Source organism: Protopterus annectens, chromosome 3.part1 (genome assembly GCF_019279795.1).
Source record: "Protopterus annectens isolate FY-2018-M chromosome 3.part1, PAN1.0, whole genome shotgun sequence".
NCBI lineage: Eukaryota > Metazoa > Chordata > Ceratodontiformes > Protopteridae > Protopterus > Protopterus annectens.
The window spans coordinates 1743317744-1743334736 of NC_056732.1; positions in this window are offsets into that span (position 1 = coordinate 1743317744).

A 16993-nucleotide genomic window follows, 5' to 3' on the forward strand; every position below is an offset into this window, starting at 1 on the left:
TATTCCAGTTGCTGCAAGTGTCTGGTCAGGTGTATACTGAAGGGGGTATTATACTCAATGATGAGTCTGATGAGGGCTGAGAATAGTGCTACAATGACTTCCTGGACCTAGATGCCAAACCCTTACTAATAAGTTGAGCAACATCGAAGGATTTCCTTACTACCTTGGACACATGCTGGTCAAAGGCCACATTACTATCTACATGTGTTCCCAGATCCCTGACTAGTGGATCAGCTCTTAAGGGTGTTTTATCAAAGATGCAGTTTCCCAGGGTGGCTGACTTCCCAAAAGATACTGTAATGCATTTCTCAGCATTTAGTTTTAGGCTGTGGCTTTGGAACCAATCATTTTCTGTGTTAGACTCTCTTGTAAGATGTTTGTGTCTTGGGAGAATTCTATGACTGCTCCCAGTTTGCAATCATCTGTGAACCTGGTCAGCCAGAGGCCTTTGTCATTGGTCTTGACATCCAAAATGTAGATGGCAATGAGAAGCAAGCCCTGCACAGAAACCCGAGGGACTCCCCTGGTGAACGGTCTCTTTGTGGAGATAGTCTCACCAATCCTAACTTCCTCTGTCTTATCTGTAATCCAACTGGCTATCCAGCACATTATACAGTGGGTTATGCCTAATTCTATAAGTCTGTTAACAATGACAGAGTGGGGCATTCTATCAAATGCCTTAATCAGGTTAAGGTAAGCAATATGCACTGTTTTACCCTCATCCATTGCCTTGGTGACCTTCTCAATCATGTCCGCCAGGCTCAATAGCCATGACTTTTATTTGGAAAAGCCCAACTGGGATAGACCCAGTGTCTCAAGGTCTCCTTTGATAATGGTTTCCATGGCTTTACATATAACACTAGTAGTTTCTGGGATCTGTTGATGGTCTGATTTTATGAAGAGGGATGACCTTTGTAGTTCTCCATTCTCATGGCAGCTTGTTTTGAGACTATAGTTAAATAGTAATGCCAGTGTCCCTGATACATCATATTTTAGATTATATAGGAGGCATTTCAGGATATTATCAGGGCCCATTGAGGCTGTGTTCTTGGCCTAAGCGAGCATAACCAGGACATGCTCTATATTTATCATTAGAGGGTTATGTTTTAAGGTATTTCTTGGGGGTGGTTGGTTGGGGGAGTGGCTAGGAGTGAATGGTAGTAAATTAAAAGCTGAATTTCTATTTCTCAGCAAACAGATTTGCTATATCATCTGTCTGACTGTGTGCTGCCTTTAAGTTTTTTGACATAGCTGAACAAGGCTTTATGGTTGTCTTTTGCCTGGGAGTCTGTCTTGACATCAGAATTGGCTTTATTGGACTTAGTTAGCCCTTTTAGTAACCTGTTTAATTTGATGAGAGACTTCTTATCTTTATGGGAGTTGCACTTCCTGATTTAGACGTGATTTGTTTCCTTTTGTTATATAACCTGTTTAATTTGGGATGCCACTAGTGTGGTTTGTTTTCTGAGTTAGTTTTGGGCTTACATCTGGTAGGTAGAGCAGCCTCTTTGCAGCTGTTGACATGGTTGTACCAAGTCTGTGTGAACAGTTATGCATAGGATGCAGTGTTCTTGGAGTCTGGAGGAGCATTACATTTTAATAAGCTATCTCTTAATAAAAGATAGTATGTCTTGGAATAGTTCCTAACTGTTACTGGGTTTACTGCAATTACCAAGTTGATTTTGATTTCAAAGGAGACAGGTTTATGGTAAAACATTAATGGGGAGGACATGGGGGGGGGGTGCAACATAATTCTCCCGTATTTGTGAGTATGTGGTCCAGTATGCTGGACCCTCCAGTTGGTGTATGCACTAACTGATCAAGGGTATTTGTATTTACAAAGTCCAGGAATCTCTGTGCCTGCAGATCTGAGGCTATGTAGGGTTCCCAGTCTATAGAGAGGTAATTAAAGTCCCCCATTAGTAAGGTGTTAGATGTGTTAGATGACTTGCATCTGTCACCCCTGGGCTTCTGGATACTGGCCAAGGCTCTTGCCACCCCTATAGTGCCTTTTTTAGGCTGTGTTCCAAAGATCAAATTACCGCTGTAACAGCTACAAACAAATGCAATCTGAGGGTTATGTTGCTCAGTGCTAGAAGTCTAAATCTCAAAAGGCACTTCCTTGAAGCACTCCTTAAAATGCAGAACATCGACATTTGTGTTGTAACAGAGACCCGGTTCAAGGCAGCAGAAAGCCCCCCCTGCACTACCTGGCTATAACTCATTCCACATCTTTCGGCCCAAGAACTCGGACCGAAGCTCCAATGGCGGTGGTATTTCCATATTCATAAGGGATGCACACACCTCCAGACTGGTAGCCCAACATAACACATCAGAGATACTTCAGGTGCAGCTGACATTGGGTAAGACAGCGATTCAGCTTGTAGCCTTCTATAGGTCCCCAACCATGTCCCAAGTCCAACCTAACACTCTCATACTGGGTGACTTCAACTTCCCCTCCATTAACTAGGAAAACTACTCATGTACCAATACACTTGCCCAACGTTTCTGGAAATTCATTCATTTCAATGCCCATGGACCAGCTCATTCTTACCCCCACTAAAGGTAGCAACATACTTGACCTGATCATTACCAAAACATGGGTGACCATTGCACTATACAAATAGTCAACACCTCCCTGGTTAGATCTGACCACAAACTAATCACCTTGGAAATCCACATCCCTCCCACCGCCCCCGCTAAGGTAACCACCATGAAAAACTTCACCAAAACTAACTTTAGGCTCCTAAAAACAGAGGTGGCTAACTTCACTGCACCCATGCAATTGGAGAACAGCTGCATGACCACCGAATCATGCACTACTGCCCTGTATGAACACATACACAAATGCATGGATCACACCATACCCAAAAGAACCAAAACACTCTCCTCCAAAAAAAGGAAGCCAGTCTAGTGGTACCCTGCCATAAACAAACTCTACAACAGAAGGAAGAACCGATGCAGAATAAGGTGAAGTCCCGACATTGGAAAAACTCTCTTATCAGACTCAACAAAAAGTTGCGATCCCTCATCAAATCCTCTAAAGCTAGCTATGAAAACAGAACTGCAGCAGATAGTAAAGACAACCACAAGGCCTTCTATAGTTATGTAAAGAATCTCCATGGCAATATTCAGATTTGTTAAGAGCTATTGCACAATGGCACTTCCTATACCGAGCCAACAGATATTGCCAATATACTGGCCAACAGATTCAGTGCCAACTTGACCCCTCTCTCTTCCACCAAAGGACCAATCACAATACCAGTAGATTGCCAGGTACCCAGTATTACTGTTGCACAGGTTCAAACAGCACTTCCAAGGTCAAGAATACAGCTTCTATGAGACTTGACAATATCCCTGGCTGTGTTCTACATGAACTACAGAGTGAACTGGCACCTCACCTGTGTGCCCTGTTCAATCACAGCCTCACCTCAGGCTTTGTACCTACCGAATGGTGCACTGCTACAGTCATCCCTCTCCACAAAGGCGGAGTGACTACAGACCCCATTAGCCTGACAAGTCCTTTATGCAATGCTATGGAAACATCATGGACATAATAATCACGGATATTGGGAATCTCCAAACTCTGGATCCCACACAGTTTGTTATTGTGAAGGGTAGATCATGACTGCTCAACCTGGTTGACGTCTTGGAGTCAGTCACCAGAGCTGTGGATGAAGGCAAGGTGGTTTATACAGCCTACCTTGATCTGACCAAGGGCTTTGATACCATTCACCAACTCATGAACCATAGAAAAACTTACTAAGCTAAGCATCAACCCCTATATCACTAGGTGGGTTGAAAACTGGCTCACAGATAGAACCCACAGTGTGAAAGTAGCTGACTCTATGTCAGACTACTGACCAGTCACGAGTGGAGTCCCACAGGGCTTGGTTCTGGGTCCTCTCCTGTTTGATATCTACTTCTCTGAAGTCCAGGCCAACACAAAGGGACTCTGGCTGGCAACGTTTGCAGATGATTGCAAGTTGGGAACCATAATTAACTTCCCAAGTGATGTTGACATCCTACAGAAAGGCCTCACTGAGACCAATGACTGGCGTCAGAATCATGGCCTTAATTTCAATACCAAAAAATGTGTTGTCATCCCCTTTGGGAAAAACCCAATGCCCATGAATTACCACATTGATGGTAGTCTACTGAACACACAAGATGTTGTAAGAGATCTGGGAACACAAGTTGAAAGCAACCTCTCTTTTGACCACCACATTGCCACTGTGGTCAGAAAGTCCTTCTATGTAGCACATCTCATTACTAAGGGTTTTTCATCCAGGAAGAAAGAGGTCATTGTCTCCTTCTACTCTTCCCTCATTAAGCCAATCATCGAGTGTGAAAGGTAGATCATTCCCACTCCTCTTTCTTGATGTACTGGAAAATATTAGGGTTCAACCAAACACTCTAATAATGGGCAACTTCAACTACCCCACCATTAACTGGGAAAACTACTCATGTACCAACTCCTTAGTGCAACGCTTTCTGGAATTCATAAACTCCAATGCCCTAGATCAACTTATCCACACCCCCACCAGAGGCAACACTATCCTAGACCTAGTCATTACCAACATGAGTGACCGGTGTTCCACACCTGAAGTCAACTCCTCGTTGGTCCGATCCAACCATAAGCTAATCACACTTGATATCCAGATCCCACCCCCACCCCCCATTAAGGAAACTACATTAAAAAATTTCTCCAAAGCCAACTTCATGCTTCTTAAGACAGAAGTAGTGAACTTCATGACACCCATGCAGATGGACAATACAGTTACAACTGCTGAATCCTACACAAATGCACTCTATAAGCACTTACATGAGTGCATGGATCGAGCTATCCCAAACAGAACCAAGACGCTATCCTCCAAAAAAAGGAAGCCAATCTGGTGGTCCCCTGCCATAAACAAACTGTACAACAGAAGGAAGAAACTGTTGCAAAAGAGAGTAAAATCCCATGAGTGTAGGAGCTCCCTGTTCAGCCTCAGCAAGAAGCTGAGATCCCTTATAAGATCCTCCAAAGCTAGCTACAAAAATAAAATCGCCACTAATTCCAAGGACAACCACAAAGCATTCTATAGCTATGTCAAGAATCTCAATGGCAACACCCACATCTGCTCTGAGTTACAGCACAAAGGCACGAAAATTACAGAACCAACTGATATTGCCAACATCCTGGCAGATAGGTTCAGTGCTAACTTTACCTCCCCCTCACCCCCTAAAGGGCCCATATCTATACAGGAAGAATGCAGAGCCCCTGTAATCACAACTACGCAGGTGAAAGCTGCTCTCTCTAAAGCCAAAAACACAGCATCCATAGGACCGGACAACATCCCAGGCTGCGTTTTACATGAACTCAAGAATGAACTGGCTCCCCACTTAAGCACCATGTTCAATAATAACCTCGCATCAGGCTTTGTGCCCACTGAATGGTGCACAGCAACAGTTATCACACTCCACAAAGGGGGAGGCACCACTGATCCTGGGAACTATAGACCTATTAGCCTGACGAGCCTGGTCTGCAAGGCCATGGAACGTATCATCATGGAACTCATAAACAAAGACATTGGTAACCTCCAAACTCTGGATCCCACCCAGTTTGGGTTTGTGAAAGGCAGATCATGCCTCCTGAACCTGACCGACTTCTTTGAGGCAGTCACCAAAGCCGTAGATGAGGGTAAGGTGGTTCACACAGCCTATCTTGACCTCGCCAAAGCTTTCAACACCATCCCCCATTCTGGAATTATAGCTAAACTCAATAAACTAGGCATAAATCCCTACGTAAAACACACAAAAGGAAAGTAGAAGCATGCTGACACAATAAACGGCACGGACTTTTTAATAAGCGCTTTCAGCTAAGCAAATGCTCAGCCTTCATCAGACAAAAACCAGTTAACACAGCTTGGTTTTTATACATAAAACCTACATCTATAAGTGGCTTTAGCCACTTATAGATGTAGGTTTTATGTATAAAAACCAAGCTGTGTTAACTGGTTTTTGTCTGATGAAGGCTGAGCATTTGCTTAGCTGAAAGCGCTTACGTTTATTAAAAAGTCCGTGCCGTTTAATAAATCCCTATGTCACAAGATGGGTTGCCAACTGGCTCACTGACAGAACCCACACTGTAAAAGTTGCAGACTCCAAATATGATCTCAAACCAGTGACAAGTGGAGTACCACAGGGTTCCGTCTTGGGACCTCTCCTGTTTGGTATCTACTTCTCTGAAGTACAGGCTAACACAGAAGGCCTCTGGCTAACGAAGTTCACAGATGACTGCAAACTAGGAGCCATAGTCAAGTCCCCAAATGATGTGAACATCCTACAGAAGGGCCTCTCTGAGACAGATGCCTGGTGTCAGAGCCATGGCCTCAAGCTCAATGCCAAAAAGTGCAGTGTCATCCCCTTTGGTAAAAACTCTGTACCCATGAGCTACCACATAGGCAGCAAATTACTTAACACTGAATGTGTGATGAGACCTTGGGACCCAGGTGGACAGTAGTCTCTTTGATAGTCACATCACCACAGTAGTCAGGAAGTCCTTCTACATGGCACACCTCATCATAAAAGGGTTCTCATCCAGGAAAAAAGAGGTCATTGTTCCCCTCTACTCGACACTCATTAGACCCATTATAGAGTACAATGCCCCTTTTGGAATGTACCTCACAAGACATCTGCAGCAGCTGGAAAGGCCACAGAAGTACCTCACAAAGAGGATTTCTAGACTCAAACAAATGCCCTACACTGACCACCTCAAAAAACTCCTAACGTATAAAGCTGTGTCAAACCCAGAGCTTTTGGACATGCTACACCTAAAGAAATCCCAATCCCTCCAAGCTACACGGTCTAGGGACCTAAACCTTGTCACCACAATAAACAGGACATGCTGGAGGGATAGATTCCTACCCCAGCGACTTCCCATACTCTGGAACAGGCTACCCACCTATGTCAAGCAAAGTTCTTCGTTAGCACTCTTCAAGAAAAATCTTGATGAGTGGATGGGAAATAGGAAATACATCCCGGGGATCACTTCTGTGTCTCCGCTCGACAGTGGCACAGGAAAATAACTTTCTTGGGTGGCATAAGCCAGGGAACCTTGTTGGCTAGGCTTACATAGGCCCTTGGGCCAATAGCTTAGTACCTACCTATGAACCTATGAACCTATGAACCTATGAGTACAATGCCCCATTTGGCATGTGCCTCACTAAACACCTGCAACAACTGGAGAGGCTGCAATAGTACCTCACAAAGAGGATTCTAGGCCTTAAACACTTGTCCTATATGGACAGACTCAAAAAAACTCCAACTATTCTCTGTTTCATATCACCTACTTAGAGGTGATCTCTGCTTGACTTACAAAGCCATGTCTAACCCAGCTCTGTTAGAAATGCTACATCTAAAGAAATCCCAATTCCTCTGCACTACACGCTCCAGAGACATCAACCTCATTACCACAATCAGCAGAACAAGCTGGAGAGACAGGTTATAACCCAGAGATTGTCTGTGCTATGGAATAGACTTCCCATTCATGTCAAGCAGAGCACCTCATTAGCCCTCTTCAAGAGAAATTTTGATGAGTGGATGGGAAATAGAAAATTCACCCTGGGGATCACTTCAGTGGCTCTTCTTGACAGAGGCACTGGAAACTAAGGTCAGGTGGCACGATGCCAGGGTAATCCTATGGACTTGGCTTGTAAAGGCTCCAGGGCCATTAACCTAGTACACACCTATGAACCTATGAATCTATAGGAGTTGCACTTCCTGATTTAGCCACAATTTGTTTCCTTTTGCTGTATAACCTGTTTAATTTGGAATGCCACTAGTGTGGTTTGTTTTCTGAGTTAGTTTTTGGCTTACATCTGATAGGTACAGCAGCCTCTATGCAGCTGCTGACATGGTTGTACCAAGTTTGTGTGAACAGTTATGCATAGGATGCAGTGTTCTTTGGGTCTGGAGGGGCATTACATTTTAACAAGCTATCTTCTAATAAAAGGTAGTCTGCCTTGGAAGTTTTGGGTTTACTGCAATTACCAAACTGATTTGGATTTCAAAGGAGACAGTTTTATGGTAAAACCTTAATAGGGAGACATGACATGGGGGAGGGGGTGCAGCATATTTCTCCCATATTTGTGAGTACGTGGTCTAGTATGCTGGAACCTCCAGTGGGTGTATGCACTAACTGGTCAAGGAAGTTTGTATTTACAAAGTCCAGGAATCTCTGTGTCTGCAAATCTGAGGCTATGTAGGATTCCCAGTCTATAGAGAGGTAATTAAAGTCCCCCCCATTAGTAAGGTGTTAGATGTGTTAGTTTGGATGGTGAGTGGTGCATTTAGTATGTCGAAGTATGCACTATGATTTTTGTAAGGCATAGAGGGTGACTTGCTAGGTTATAGTACGGGATTTTATCTATGGTGATCTGCATGTGAGAGAGGTCAGTGTGTCATCCTGTTTGTCCACCCTAGAGGTATGGTTGTTATTGATGTATATTGAGACATCACCACCTTTAAATCCTGTCTGTACAGCTACTGGTCTAAAAGGCAATGAAACCTTGCACTACCGTGTTACTCTTTAGAGATTTAAACCATGTCTTGGTTACTGCACAGATGTCTATATTCTCCAGGGTGGGAAGGGCATGGAGGCAGTTCAGTTTTTTTGATTAGGCTCCTGACATTTAGCAGTAACACCATGAGGTTCAGTTTAGTTGATTTTGCTGTTGGTAGGTTTGCCAATTAGCATTGCCTAAAAAGGACTCTATGGGGGAGGATAAAGTTTTAACTAGTATTCTAAAGCCTAGAGAGGACAGGTGCAATCCATCCTTAGCAAAGCAACATGGTCTGCTAACCATCTTCTCATGCTAACAAAGATTGACTCTCCTTAGAATGATACCAGAACTCAGCCAGTTACAATCAGTCATTTGTTGCACATATCATGGCATCTTCCTTGCTGAAGGCAACATGCTGCTCAATGGTAGGCTCATACCAGCCTGCAACATATAGTGACAGAGAGCTATAATGTCTCTCTTTATGTAGTCTAGTGAAATTATGACTCAGGTCATTTACACCTACATGGACTATGATGGAATCATACTGGTACCTGTGATTCAATGACTTGTGTGTCTGTGTAGGTTGGCTGATCCTGGCTCCAGATAAGCAGATACTTGTTAACTTCACCTTGTTCAGCCTGTTTAGAGTGGCATTGATACATCTTACAATGGAATCCCCTATGACTAGTGTCCTAGAAATTGTGTTCACTTGCCTTATGGACTTTGTATTTGGGGATCCATGGAGTGTGGCTCCATGTGTGGTGTTAAGTGCTGCTTTGTTGAGTACTTTTGGATTTGCTGAGGATAATCTTTGTCAATCGGTGGTCTAGTAGGCCTTTGTTATTTAGAAAGATGGCATTTAAGTGCATTAGCATATGTTAGTCTATGTGTGTGTTGTGCACAATCTGTGGTGAGGTTGTATGCCTAGTTTTGACACCCTGATGTGTACTTGTATGCAAGAGTTTAGCCTCTAATTGATTTGTCGATAAACATCTCCTGCATACTGTATCCATGACTTTAAGGGTTAAATGACTGTCAATAAATGTAAGACAAATGGTACATTGTCTCAAGATACCTACATCCACCAAACTGGCTGCAGAAAAATTAGGAAACTGCATATCAGTGTTGTCCAGTCCTCTAATTGGTGAGCTACAAGGGTGTGGCAAATAGGGGTTAAGAGAAGGCTATTAAGGGTACTTTTTGTGAGGGGGTTGGAGATGAACTTGGCTATAAGATATTCAGTTCTACTAAATGTAATGATATTGCCATTCTTCTTGCAAACTAGCTGCCCTAAGTTTGTCAGTGTTCAAGGTTTTTGCACTGTACTTACTAATTTACAGGTTACTGTTTTATGGGCAGTTCTATAGGGAAAATTTGCTTCTAGTTGTTTACTTCTTTATTGGCTAGTGGTGTGGTGAGCAGCTCCATGCAAACATGCTGCATTTATACAGCACTGAAAATACAGAAAACTGATTAATGATACCTCTGGCCAATAAAACAACTACATTTAGAGCTCTTTTGTGTTTTTCCTACTCAGAAAGACCAAGCGAACGCCTACTGCCATTAGAAGAAAAATCCCAGTCATCCTTATGTTAAAAAATAGTAAAATAGTATCCCAAGTACAATGCTACTACAAATTTATATACAGACTTAAACAACTAGCTAGGCAGCCCTTTTAGGTTCATAGGTTGGTACTAGGCTATTGGCCCTAGGGCCTATACAAGCCTAGACATAACAATTCCCTGGCTATTTCTTCCCACAATATTTACTTCCCTGGACCCCTGCAATTTCAAGGCAAACAGTCCAACAGCAACAGCAGTATGAAATGAACTTTTTACAAACAAAATAGAAGTTAAATGCACAACTAAATCAAGAAAACAGTTACAGTAGTGATGTGTTTAAATAAGTTAAATAAATGATTTGTTTAAATAAGTTAAAGAAGTGTAATGTACCAATCAAAAGTTCTTGGCTTTGGCATTGGATGCAAGCAAAAAGTTAAGAATCCAAGCTTTGCTGACTAGAAAACATAATGAAAACAGTGAAATAATCTCCCAAGTGCAATGCTACCACAAACAAATTGAAACAGACTTCAGGAAACGTACAAGGAGAAGCAATAAGTAATTCAAGATATCAACAGCAGTGTACTTTAAACAGCTTATAAAAGTGTGATTATTCAATTAAAGTTATTTTGCTTTGGCTGGATGTCAACAGATGCAATACAAACACCTCTGAGTCACAGGCAAGGATGCCAAGCATTTCTGAGCCGAGAGCCACTCAATTGTGTCAAATTTTACAGACACTAAAGACTGACTAACAAGCCCTCTGGCTATACAAATAAATACATGCAGGCCTCAATAAGGTATTTCTCATCTCAAGAGACAAACCTATCACCTACTGCCACTAAATAGAAAATCGTCAGTCCTCTTGATGTAAAAACACAGAAAAGAGTTTGCTGGAGTGTAAAAATTCACTACCTTATCCAACAACTAGCTAGATATTGAGTTCAGAGTAAGTAAATAATCAGTATGGACAGTGACAGGCAAATTGCACTTTTTTTTTCAAAATGAGCACAAGGAAAGGCAAATAATAACTTAATAAATCAACAACAGTGTAGAATGATGGCAGTATTCAAAGCTAAATTTACAGTAATGGTAGGCAGGCAGGTTAAAAATCATCAAGTTTTAAAAACAGATCAAGGAATGCTAGGATGGGTGGGAAAAATTACCATCAGGGAGGCAAACAGTCCTTGCAATTTTTGCAGGCCTTGAGTTTTGTCACAGAAGGCAAAGCCACAGATATAATCTTTGTATTTAATATCACTCAAGAAACAAAGTAACTAATGAAAAAGCAAGCGAAATGTGAAGCCTAGTTAACTGAAGCATCGGGCACACACAACAAAAATACCAGGCCAAACAGATTTTTCAAAACAGAAAACAAAATGGAACAGGTAATAAAGAAAGCAGCTCTATCAGTGTAAGCAACTACACATCAGACACAAAGAATATTAAATTACTTTCCTTGCTTTTTTGTTTCAAATCACCAGCAGGGAGTCAAACAGTGCTTGTAGTTTTTGAAAGACTTGAGTCTTATCAGAGAAGAGTGTCTATTTTATGTGGATTTCACTCACATATGCACATTTACATATGTGCATATTTGATATGCACACTCACTGCCTTAGCTGCATAAACTGACTCCAGTTCATATTGTGCATATTAGCCTTTATGTGTATCAGTTTTTTTTTTATAGCTGATTATGCAATAAGTTTTCTACGTTTCTGCAAGCCAGTTTTAAGCTTCATCTTTTTGCAGTTCTGAAAGTGAGGAGACGACATTCACTGGACTTAGGATATGTATGACCGAGTTTGTCATCAGCCAGTAACTCCCCATCTATATCTGTTGTGGATCCATCTCTGATGATATCTACAAGTTTCAAGTAGAGGTATGCTCTTATCCACAGACTTCATAATGTAAGGTCTGCTGCCATAATGCCAGTAATTTGAGAACTACAAATCCACACTGCCTTAGTTTTGCTATTAAATTAAGCTGTTACTTTACTCCAAGGAACTCCAGCCTTAGACATTCATGAAGTACATGTTAAAGATGCAGACTACTCATGTCAATTACCTTTTACTGCTTTAATGCTGTACTATTATGCTGAAGGTAAAGCAGTGTTACTTAGTGTATGGTCTGAAACTCACTCAATGAATGCACTCTATATATACTATCTGAAGTGGACAGTGTTGTCTGCACTCTGGAAGTACTGTGATATTAACTTTGTCAATAATGTTTCTTTGTTAACTTGGATATGTAGGAACAAGATCTCGTATAATCTTAACTTTGCATGGTTAACCTAAACATAGACATGACATTTTAAGATTATTCAGTTTCTACCAAATCACCCTTTTGGTCTAATTGCTTTATTTCTTGAACTGAATTCTAACCTTCTTGTCCAAGGATCTGCTGGATGTACATACTTATGTTCTTCATCCTTCACCTGTGTCTCAGGATTTTAGGACTTTTTGCACTTAGTTGTATTTTTATCTGTCATCTGTCTTTGAATGTTGATTGTATATAATGTGAATTACTCTCATTCACTTTATGTATAAGTTTCTTAGTATGAGAAAGATCTTTGTGTTTTTGTACATTTATATTGAACTGGACTTGTGTCTGCTGTAGTTTAACTGTGCACTCATTGAGCTAATATTTATCTGTAGAGAAGCGAACCTTAGTGGTCATTAATTCCTTTTTAGCTTTCTGATGCCCTGCCTTTGGCTGTCACACCATCTGGATACTTTTTACACTTTTTTTTACCACAGTTTAGATTATTGTTGGGCCCATGTAATTTTCCTCATTATGAGATCTAATTGATTAATCCATGTCTGTTTTAAAGGTTAGTTAAATATTATGGCCCTGATTTCAAGAAATGGTGGTTAATTTCCTATTTTATGTGTTAAATATCAAAATTTAAGCACATTTGTGGCCATTATGAGGTGCTTATTCATTATTTGGTGTATTATTTAGTTCTTTTTTTTTATAAATTTTGCAATGCTTTATTTATAGCCTGATTTTCATCACTTTAACTTATTATTCTTGTATATTATTTTTTATTTAAATGTTTGAATTGTCTCTCACTATTACTGTTCTCATACTAATTGCTTATAGACCTTGTAGGCCTTTGTGGATTACATTACAGTGATCAAGCGATGACATGGTATTCCTTCTTTCTTTGCAGACTTTCAGGAAACACAGTTTCTGTTTGTAGAAGCTGGATATTTCTGAAACATAGAACTGGTCACTGTTTTTAAACCACTTGGGTAAGAAGTCTTAATTGCAGACTATGCTGTCACTGTGTAGTTGCTGCAGTAACGTAATAAATAGTACATGTCATACATGGACAGACTGAAAAAACTCCAGCTATTCTCTGTCTCATATCATCTACTAAGAGACGAGCTCTGCTTGACTTACAAAGCCATGTCTGACCCAGCTCTGTCAGAAATGCTACACCTAAAGAAATCCCAATCCCTCCACACCACATGTTCTAGAGACCTCAACCTCATTACCACAATCAATAGAACATGCTGGAGGGACTTGTTCATAACCCAGAGACTGCCCATACTCTGGAATAGACTTCTCATACATGTCAAGCCGAGCACCTCACTGGCCCGCTTCAAGAGAAATCTTGATGAGTGGATGGCAAATAGAAAGTTCACCCCAGGAATCACTCCAGTGGCTCTGCTTGATAGAGGCACTGGGAACTAACATCAGACGGCATGATGCCAGGGCACTTCTATGGGCTAGGCTTGTAAAGGCTCCATGGCCGTTAGCCTAGTACACACCTATGAACCTATGAAGAATAACTAAAGTAACATGGGACAGGAGGTTTCAGATTTTTGGTTGGAAATGCCTACACAAATATTTTCACACTCTAGCAAGACTGCAGAAAATGTGTCCAAGAGTCAAGGAAACTTACTGGAGATGTTAACAAGAGTTAGACACTTGGAAACATATTTTTTGGAGTTGCAAACATTTTCAAAGGTTTCACACTAACTTCAGGGAATTAGTCGAGGTAATATTGCAGACAAAATGGACACCAAAACCAGCCAGCTTCTTATTAAGTATGCAAAAACCTCTAACAGTAGCAAAATTAGATGTAATTTAGTAACATTAGTGTGGTTGGTAGCAAAAAGCAATCATGAGGAGATGGAAGTCAAACCTACCCCCACCAACAGAACAAGTAAAAGAACTGATGACAGAAATAAGTAAGCAGAAGTTAAAAGCTCTAGAAAAAAGGATCTAACTATCATTAAAAGAATTTGATTATTTGGCTGAAATCAATGGCAAAATTAGAATAGAGAGTAAATAAGGAAGAAAATGTAACATGAAGGCCAGTGGAAAAATGAGGGCAATGGAGAAGCAATAAACTAACTGTCACTAGATGAAAAGAAATCAAACAAAGGGAGCTCACTACAGGTAAACAAATGTCTCATTATAAGATGAATGATCTGGTTCTGGACTGTACCTTTGGTATAACCAGTCTGACAATAAGAAAGATACTAATGAACCAGGGTCAGTCACCAGAATGGATATAACCAAAGCAATATCAGGATTAAGATTTGGAGACATTGACTTTTCTCATTAAAAGGGCAAGCATGGGTGAGATTAACAACATTGTCAGTATTTGCAAAATATATGTAACCCTGACATGGGAATAGGCTAACCCTGATGTATAAAAAGTAAAACAGACAGTTAAAAGAGGACCTGCCAGAAAATGAAGTTCTGAAATGAATGCTGGGAAATATTTTGTAACAGGTAAAATGAATAAAACTGCTTTGAAAAGAAAAAGAAAATGACAAAAAAAAAAAACATGGCAAACATTTTTTAGCTTTTTCCTCTGTGACGTCATGTAAGATAGACTTTAATTGATGCCTCTTTGAGCATGCACAACATATGTCCCATTAAACTGTATGCGATCCTCTCACAGTTTCCCCTTAAGTTGATGTCACTGAGGTTAATGATTAATGTTAAACCTCAGGGTCATCAGCAGAGAGAAAAAACATTTCACAATTTCTTTTCTTTAAAGTCTGAAAACATTTGCTGATACAGTAAAGATGCAGATTGGCACTTTATACATCCCATACAGTGGTGTAACAGGTAAGTCACAAAACAAAACACTAAGTACATCACACAACCTACCAACAAGGTTTGTTACACTCCATAAAACATGCTTAGTTGTGTCAGATTTCCTATATAAAACAATCATTTTGATTGTATCTTTATTTACTTCTACTTATCATATACCCGGTCCCTTATAAACATTGTGAAACATGTCCGCTGTTTAACTAAAGTTTAGCTCCATAAGGGTGGCCTTGCAACTGATCTTGATAATTTCAGTCCTGTCACCCTTATGAGTCTCAATGGCAAAACTATGGGGTGTATCATAACTAACCTCATAAACTGTGATACCAGTTTGATACTCTCCATTTAACCTAGAAAACATCTTCAAAAGGGTTACAGAGGGTGAAGCTGATGGCCATGCAGCTCATGTGATGTATTGACATGGCAAAAGCCTTCAACACCATTTGCCATGCTGGCATCATGCAAATGCTAATTGCTTAAAAAAAATCGACCAATATGTGAGAAGATGGTTAGCAAACTGACTGAAAGAGAGAGAGAGAGAGACGACACATTTCAGTACAAGATGTAGCTGCCTCATCATTAAGTATAAAAGTGACCAGTGATGTCCCTCTGGGCTCGGTGTTAAGATATCTCCTTTTTGGTATTTATTTCTCAGGTCTCCAAGTGGAGAGCCAAAAACTCTAGCTAAAAAAATTTGCAGATAGCTACAACCTGAAGGTTAAGTCATTCTATAACAGTCAAGCTCTCCTGAATGAACTCTCCCTCGTAAACCATTGGTGTACTTAAAATAGTCTCAGACTAGATTCTAAAAAGTTCAGCATGATCAATTTTGGTAGACAATCTTTCCCCTCGCCATACTAAACAGACAATACACCATTACAGAAAGAAGCTTTTGTCAGGGACCTAGGTACTTGGTCTGATAGCTCCATCTCTTCTGACCATCATGTGACAAAGATTGTCTCGAAGTCATTCAATTTAGCCTACCTAATTGTCAAAGGAATATAGTTGTTTTCTAAAGAGGTAATCACTCCTTTATACTCAAAATTGATCAGGACTGTTATCAAGTACAATGCGTCTCTTAGAGTATATCTCAATAATATCAAATAATTAGTAAGATCACAGAGGTTCCTAACTAAAAAGATTACAGGCCTAAAGTCCCTGAGATATAAAAATAGGCTGGAAACTCTCTGCCTTTATTTAGTGTCTTAGAGACTTTTTAGGAAAGAGCTCTGTCTTGTTAACTGCACCATTAGAGACCCAGTTATTCTGGCTTTTGTGTTTCCCTGCAAGTCCAATATTTCCAACCAGTACAAGAGCTATAAACCTTAAACTTCACTAACAGATAAATAAAGCATAGTGGAGAGTTAGGCTAATAAGGTAGCACCTAATAAACATCTGAAAACAACTTTCCCTACTATTAAGCAGGGAGATTCACTTTTTTACTTTAAACCTAAATTACATGACCGGATGGATATCTGCAAATTCACTTTCGGTTTGACTGGCATAGTCCTCTTAGAGTAAGGAATTGCTGCCTGATGGAGGATACTGGCAGGGCAATTAACTGGTTTTGGAATAAACATGATTCTATACTGTTTTTAATGGCTTACTCCCACCACTTGTCAGGAAATCTCTGCCTACCCTATAGTCCTAAATAGCATAAAGTGAGTTTAAAAGAATGAATTAATAATTAAATATATCAACATGATTACCACCCTTGAAGTCAGTCTAGGTCCAGTGAAATGTATCTGTGGAAAATTATGCCTAAAACAGGCTATTAGACAGGAGAGCAAAAGCCCATCCTAGTACTAAGTG